We start from the raw sequence: 8,835 nt of genomic DNA, 5'->3' as shown, positions 1-8,835 counted from the left end.
GCACTAGGGATGTTATCACTTACCCCATTGAAAAAAAGCAAGACCCACAAATCCCATTTCTTTCACAACCGTCATGTTCTTCTAATTATTATCAGGTCAGTTCATTTATAATCAATCTCTTGCTTTTTTTTCTTTCTTTAATTCTCATATCTATGAATACCCATTTCTTTATTTGAAATGTCTACCTTTGATTTTGTTTTGTTTTTTCTGTCTTTATGTTTTAGGGTTTTATTTTTAACTCTCAAACACCACTAGGGTTCACTAAAGAATCACAATCCGAACATTTCTATTCTGTATTTAGCCTTCTCTATTCGATTTCCTACATGGATTTTCCCTGTTTCGCCCTATTGTCCACCGCCAAGCTCCTATTCTTTTAAGAAACGATAAATTTTATTTTTTATGCAGTTTGATCGATATGCTGATAATGAACCTTTCATGATTCTAATGGAACTATTGAAAGGTAACTTTTTGACTGTTAAATCAATTTGATTCCTGTTTTGCTTTAGCATTTTATTTCTTTATCCAGGTCGAAAACAATACTAGGTGATTCTTTTTCATCTGTCCTAGCCTTGGTGGAAAGAGTCACCTGGTATCTATTGTTGGTGGGAGGTGGCAAGTATCTCGTGCAATTAGCCGAGGTGCACACGAAATGTGCACAAGCTGACCCGGACACCACGGTTATAACAAAAAACAAAAGAGAATGTAGGTGGCATAATTGTTTTTGTCTATTTAAAAGAGAATAACATTTTTCTATGTTTAGAAACAATTTACATGTAAAATTCTCAAGGTAAGCATAAACTGGTCCGAATACGATGATTATAAAAAATATGTATCTGTAAATGTACGATTTTACACAAACGGAAAACCAATTGCTAGAAAGAAGGAAAAAACTCCTTAGAACATCAGAAATAGAAACTTAGATATTTTCCTGAAACAGAAGGAGGCAATTTCCAGAAGAGAAGGAGTACAAGTTTGGAATTGGTGGACGAAAAATGAGGTGATTTATAGCTTGAAGAACAAAGTGTGAAACTATAGTTTTCTCCGTCTGGATGTACGTGGCATACTTTTTGTTGTCGATTCCTAAGGCAATGTGATTTTTCTATATATTTTGAAATAATGTAACTATAAAATTCTCAATTTATCATTACTGAGACTATTTATAATAATACAAGTATCTATTACTTTTTTTACAAGCCTCTTGCCCCCCAAATTGATTGCGACATAGGGATGTGAGTAGTATCTGAAACGACGATCATTTCTATAAGCCATTTATTAGTGTATAGGTATGATACAATTGAAAAAATACAGGATGGATCTAAACAAAGAAAAATGTACGAGTTTACTCAAACAGAAATCATGCTATAAAGAAGGAAAAAATCTCTTCAGAACAACAGAAATAGTAACTTTAGATTTTTCCCAGAAACAGGAGGAAATTTCTAGTAGAAGAAGCGTGTGACTATGGAATTTAAAGATGAATAATGGGGTTATTCATAGCTTGAAGAACCAATTACTATTTACTTGGAGGATATATTTTTGTTTAACTATTATTTTCCTGAATGTACGTGGCATAGCATCCAAGGGTATGGCCTAGTGGTCAATGATGTGGGTAGAGCACCATGAGGTCTCAGGTTCAAATTCCAACAGAGCACTAGGGATGTTATCACTTTCCCCATTGAAGAAAACCAAGACCCACAAACACCATTTCTTTCACAACCGCCATGTTCTTCTAACTATTATCAGGTGAGTTCATTTATAATCAATGTCTAGCTTTTTTCTTTCTTTAATTCTCAGATCTATGAATACCTATTTCTTTCTTTGAAATGTCGACCTTTCATTTTGTTTTGTTTTTTCTTTCTTTCTGTTTTAGGATTTTATTTATAACTCTCAAATACCACTAGGGTTCACTAAAGAATCTCAATCCCAACATTTCTGTCATGTGTTTAGCCTTCTTTATTCGATTTTCTACATGGATTTTCTCTGTTTTGCCCTATTGTCCATTGCAACGCTCCTATTCTTTTAAGAAACGATAAATTTTATTTTTTGTGCAGTTCGATGAATATGCCGATAATGGAACCTTTCATGGTTCTAATGGAACTGTTGAAAGTAAATTTTCGACTGTTAAATCAATTTGATTCATTTTTTTCTTTAGCATTTTATTTCTTTATACATGTTGAAACCAATACTAGGGGATTTCTTCCATCTGTCCTAGCCTTGGAGGAAAGAGTTACTTGGTATCTGTTGTTGGTGGGAGGTGGAGGGTATCTCGTGCAATTAACAGAGGTGCGCACGAAGTGGGCACAAGCTGCCCCGGACACCATGATTTGAAAAAAAAAATGTAGGTGGCATAATGTTTTTTTTCCTTTTCAAAAGAATGTCATTTTTTTATGTTTAGAAACAATTTAAATGTAAAATTCTCGAGGTAAGCATAAACTGGTCCGAATACCATGATTGTAAATATAACTAAAAAATTATTTGTATATGTACGATTTTACACAAAGGGAAAACCAATTGCTAAAAAGAAAGAAAAATCTCTTTAGAACATCAGATATAGAAACTTAGGTTATTTCCTGAAACAGAAGGAGGCAATTTCTAGTAGAGTAGGAGTATGAGGGTGGAATTAGTGGAGGAACAGTAAGGTTATTTATAGCTTGAAGAATCAAGTGCGAAACTATTGTTTTCTCCGTCTGAATGCACGTGGCATACTTTTTGTTGTCTATTCCAAAGGGAATGTGATTTTTCTATATATTTAGAAATAAACTAACTATAAAATTCTCAATCTATCATTAATGAGATGATTTATAATAATACAAGTATTTATTACTTGTTTTACTAGCCTCTTGCCCCCCAAATTGATTGTGAAATGGGGAAGCTGATGAATAGTATCTGAAACGACGATCATTCCTATCAGCCATTTATTAGTTTATAGGGATGATACAATTGAAGAAATACAGGATGAATCTAAGCAAAGAAAAATGTACGATTTTACTCAAACAGAAAATCATGCTATAAATAAGGAAAAAATCTCTTTAGAACAGCAGAAATAGTAAATTTAGATTTTTCCCAGAAACAAGAGGAAATTTCTAATAGACGAGGCGTGTGACTATGGAATTGATAGATGAACAATGGGGTTATTTATAGCTTGAAGAACCAATTACCATTTACTTGGAGGATATATTTTTGTTTAACTATTATTTTCTGCGTCTGAATGTACGTGGCATAACATCCAAGGGTGTTTTCTAGTGGTCAATGATGTGGGTAGAGCACTATGAGGTCTCAGGTTCAAATTCCAACATAGCACTAGGGATGTTATCACTTTCCCCATTGAAGAAAACCAAGACCCACAAACATCATTTCTGTCACAACCGCCATGTTATTCTAATTATTATCAGGTCGGTTCATTTATAATCAATCTCTTGCTTTGTTTCTTTCTTTACTTATCAGATCTATGAATACCCATTTTTTTCTTTGAAATGTCGACCTTTCATTTTGTTTTGTTTTTTCTATCTTTCTGTTTTAGGATTTTACTTGTAACTCTCAAATACCACTAGGGTTCACTAAATAATCTCAATCCTAACATTTTGATCGTGTGTTTAGCCTTCTTTATTCGATTTCCTACATGGATTTTCCCTGTTTTGCCCTACTGTCCACTGCAAAGCTCCTATTCTTTTAAGAAACGATAAATTTATTTTTTATGCAGTTCGATCGATATTTTGATAATGGAACCTTTCATGATTCTAATGGAACTTTTGACAGCTAACTTTTTGACTGTTAAATCACTTTGATTCCTTGTTTGCTTCAGCATTTTATTTCTTTATACATGTCAAAAATAATACTAGGTAATTTCTTCTCATCTGTTCGGTCTTGGAGGAAAGAGTTACCTGGTATATGTTGTTGGTGGGAGGTGACAGATATCACGTACAATTAACCGAGGTGCGCACAAAGTGTGCACAAGCTGGCCCGGACACCACGGTTATTAAAACATTTAATGCAGGTGGCATATTTTTTTTTGTCTATTTCAAAGAAAATTTCATTTTTCTATGTTTAGAAACAATTTACATGTAAAATTCTCGAGGTAAGAACAAACTGATCCGAATACCACGATCAAAAAACAAATGTATTTGTAAATGTATGATTTTACACAAACGGAAAACCAATTGCTAAAAAAGAAAGAAAAATCACTTTAGAACATCAGAAATAGAAACTTCAGTTTTTTCCAGAAACAGAAAGAGGCAATTTCTCATAGAGTAGGAGTATGAGTGTGGAATTGGTGGACGAACAGTAAGGTTATTTATAGCTTGAAGAACCAAGTGCTAAACTATTGTTTTCTCCGTCTGAATGCCCGTGGCATACTTTTTGTTGTCTATTCCAAATGGAATGTGATTATTCTATATATTTAGAAATAATCTAACTATAAAATTCTCAATTTATCATTAATGAGATGATTTATAATGATACAAGTTCTTCTTACTTGTTTTACTAGCCTCTTTCCCCCAAAATTGATTGCAAAATCGGAAAGGTGATGAACAGTATCTGAAAACGATGATTATTCCTATAATCCATTTATTAGTGTATAGGGATGATACAATTGAAAAAATACAGGATGAATCTAAACAAAGAAAATGAACGATTTTACTCAAACAGAAAATCATGCTATAAAGAAAGAAAAAATCTCTTTAGAACAGCAGAAATAGTAACTTTAGATTTTTCCCAGAAATAGGAGGAAATTTCTATCAGACGAGGCGTGTGACTATGGAATGGATAGATGAACAATGGGGTTATTTATAGCTTGAATAACCAATTACTATTTACTTGGAGGATATATTTTTGTTTAACTATTATTTTGTGTGTCTAAATGTATGTGGCATAGCATCCAAGAGTGTGGCCTAGTGGTCAATGATGTGGGTAGAACACCATGAGGTCTCATGTTCCAATTCCAATAGAACACTAGGGATGTTATCACTTTCCCCATTGAAAAAAAGCAAGACCCATAAATACCATTTCTTTCACAACCGTCATGTTCTTCTAATTATTATCAGGTCAGTTCATTTATAATCAATCTCTTGCTTTTTTTCTTTCTTTAATTCTCATATCTATGAATACCCATTTCTTTATTTGAAATGTCTACCTTTGATTTTGTTTTGTTTTTTCTGTCTTTATGTTTTAGGGTTTTATTTTTAACTCTCAAACACCACTAGGGTTCACTAAAGAATCTCAATCCCAACAATTCTATCATGTGTTTAGCCTTCTTTATTTGATTTCCTACATGGATTTTCTCTGTTGCCCTATTGTCCCCAACAAAGCTCCTATTCTTTCAATAAATGATAAACTTTATTTTTTATGCAATTCGATCGATATGGTGACAATGGAACCTCTCATGATTCTAATGGAATTGTTAAGAGGTAACTTTTCGACTGTTAAATCAATTTGATTCCTTTTTTGCTTCAGCATTTATTTCTTTATACATGTCAAAAATAATACAAGGTGATTTCTTCCTAACTGTCCTAGCCTTTGTAGAAAGAGTTACCTTGTATCTGTTGCTGGTGGGAGATGACAGGTATCTCGTGCAATTAGTCGATGTGCACATGAAGTGCGCACAAGCTGGCCCGGACACCACAGTTATTAAAAAACAAATGTAGGTGGCATAATTTTTTTTGTCTATTTCAAATAAAATGTCATTTTCTACGTTTAGAAACAATTTACAAGCAAAATTTTCGTGGTAAACACAAGTTGGTCCGAATACCATGATTATCCAAAAATAAAATGTATTTCTAAATGTACAATTTTACACAAACGGAAAAGCAATTGCTAGAAAAAAGGAAAAACTCTTTACAACATCAGAAATAGAAACTTAGATTATTTTCTGAAAAAAGAAGGACGCAATTTCTAGCAGATAGGAGCATGAGTGTGGAATTGGTGGACGAAAAATGGGTTTATTTATAGCTTGAAGAACCAAGTGCGAAACTATTGTTTTCTCCGTCTGAATGCACGCGGCATACTTTTTGTTGTCTATTCCAAAGGGAATGTGATTTTTCTATATATTTAGACATAATCTAACTATAAAATTCTAAATTTATCATTAATGAGATGATTTATAATAATACAAGTACTTATTACTTGTTTTACCAGCCTCTTGCCCCCCAAATTGATTGCGAAATGGGGAAGCTGATGAATAGTATCTGAAACAACGATCATTCCTAAGCCATTTATTAGTGTTTAGGGATGATACAATTATAGAAATACAGGATGAATCTAAGCAAAGAAAAATGTACGATTTTACTCAAACAGAAAATCATGCTATAAATAAGGAAAAAATCTCTTTAGAACAGCAGAAATAGTAACTTTAGATTTTTCCCAGAAACAGGAGGAAATTTCTAGTAGACGAGGCGTGTGACTATGGAATTGATAGATGAACAATGGGGTTATTTATAGCTTGAAGAACCAATTACTATTTACTTGGAGGACATATTTTTGTTTAACTATTATTTTTTGCGTCTGAATGTATGTGGGATAGCATCTAAGGGTGTGGCCTAGTGATCAATGATGTGGGTAGAACACTATCAGGTCTCAGATTCTAATTCCAACAGAACACTAGGGATGTTATCACTTTCCCCATTGAAGAAAACCAAGACCCACAAACACCATTTCTTTCACAACCGCCATGTTCTTCTAATTATTATAAGGTGAGTTCATTTATAATCAATCTCTTGCTTTTTTTTCTTTGCTTTTTTTCTTTCTTTAATTCTCAGATCTATGAATACCCATTTCTTTATTGTGAAATGTCGGCCTTTGATTTTGTTTTATTTTTTCTGTCTTTATGTTTTAGGATTTTAGGGTTCATTAAAGAATCTCAATCCCAACAATTCTATCGTGTGTTTAGCCTTCTTTATTCGATTTCCTACATGGATTTTCTCTGTTGCCCTATTGTCCCCAGCAAAGCTCCTATTCTTTCAATAAATGATAAATTTTATTTTTTATGCAGTTCGATCGATATGCTGATAATGGAACTTTTCATGATTCTAATGGTACTGTTGAGAGGTAACTTTTTGACTGTTAAATCAATTTGATTCCTTTTTTGCTTCAGCATTTATTTCTTTATACATGTCGAAAACAATACAAGGTGATTTCTTCCTAGCTGTCCTAGCCTTTGTGGAAAGAGATACCTCATATCAGTTGCTGGTGAGAGGTGGTAGGTATATCGTGCAATTAGTCGAGGTGCACACGAAGTGTGCACAAGCTGGCCTGGACACCACAGTTACTAAACAAAATGTAGGTGCCACAATTTTTTTGTCTATTTCAAAAAGAATGTCATTTTTCTACGTTTAGAAGAAATTTATATGCAAAATGTTTGAGGTAAACATAAGCTGGTCCGAATACCATGATTATCCAAAAAAATTAATGTATTTCTAAATGTACAATTTACACAAACGGAAAACCAATTGCTTGAAAGAAGGAAAAACTCTTTACAACATCAGAAATAGAAACTTAGATTATTTCTTGAAAAAGAAGGACACAATTTCTATCAGAGTAGGAGTATGAGTGTTGAATTGGTGGACGAACAATGGGTTTATTTATAGCTTGAATAACCTATAACGACCCGTTTAGTCATTACCGTAAAATTCTGAAGTATTCGCAACCTTGACATCTTAGACCTTTTCAGTCCGCTAAGTATTTCTGACGGACATCTAGCCTAGCGGGACCTATTGTACGGGTAGGAATTAAAATATCAAAATCCTAGTCAGGGACCCAGTCAGGCCGCCCCAGCGCTGGGATGACTGCCACAGTGGTCACGCCCCAGCGACCACAACCCCACTGAAGCATAGATGGAATGGTTGCATCAGAACGCCGAAGCGACATTGGGGACACCGAAGCGGCGCCGCTGAAGCAGTTAGTCGACTGCTATAGTGGTGTTTAAGAGTTCATTTTGGGTTTTGACCCCATTTTCTCAAAACCCTAAAGATCAGGTGCCCTCAAGCCTTTTTGGGAGCTTAACTCCTATCTTCTTGGGTAAGTTAATCTTCCTAACTTCTTCTAAATCTCTTGTTTCTCATAGTTAATTGTTCCTAATGTCTTTACCTAGAAGCTAATGAAAATGGGTATCACCAATTCCTAGACTTAGAAGGATAAATGGTTAGCATGTTCTTACTATGGATTATATTGATTTAATCTCTCATGTTTAGCACCCTAGAATGGTTGCTAACTTAGATTCTCATCTTCTTCTTAAACTTGTAAATAGGTTTCTTCCATGAATCTTGAAAATGGGTTTTCTAAAATATAGAGTTAAAAATGGTGACTTTACCTAACTAGTGGCTTGACTGGTTGACTTTAATCATGAATGGAGGTTAATGAATCACCTAGCTTTATTATGATGGGAAAAGAGTTCTTTAGTAATGGAAGCCTAAAGAATCTAGAAATATTCAATTCCCAATTTTCGTTATCAATCTGAATCTCTCATAAATGCTCTAATGGCAATTCCTATTTTTGGGGTCTCATGATTGTCTTAAGTTCCTTCATGCGGATTATGACATGATGAACAAATTGAAGATCTATGGATGTTCGTGGCACCCGCTCGGCCTCGAGGTAGGTTACGACTTCCTTTTTAGTAGACTCTAGTTAGATTTACATATTCATGTATTAAAAGAAATGGAGAATGCAAGTATAAGAATTGGAGATCTGGGATGGATTCTTAGGATGGTACTGTTGTGCGATTTGTGTGTTCGGGCTTGTGGCCTGTAGACCTCTTAGGTTATGTGTTGATTTTCCTTGAGTATTAGTGGACCTTATGTTACTTGGAAGATTAGCTGTGCGGTACTTAGTTTACTATGTCCCTTTGCTGAG

This window comes from Lycium barbarum, chromosome 5 (genome assembly GCF_019175385.1).
Source record: "Lycium barbarum isolate Lr01 chromosome 5, ASM1917538v2, whole genome shotgun sequence".
Classification (NCBI taxonomy): Eukaryota; Viridiplantae; Streptophyta; class Magnoliopsida; order Solanales; family Solanaceae; genus Lycium; species Lycium barbarum.
Note: the sequence above shows the minus strand (reverse complement) of the source record.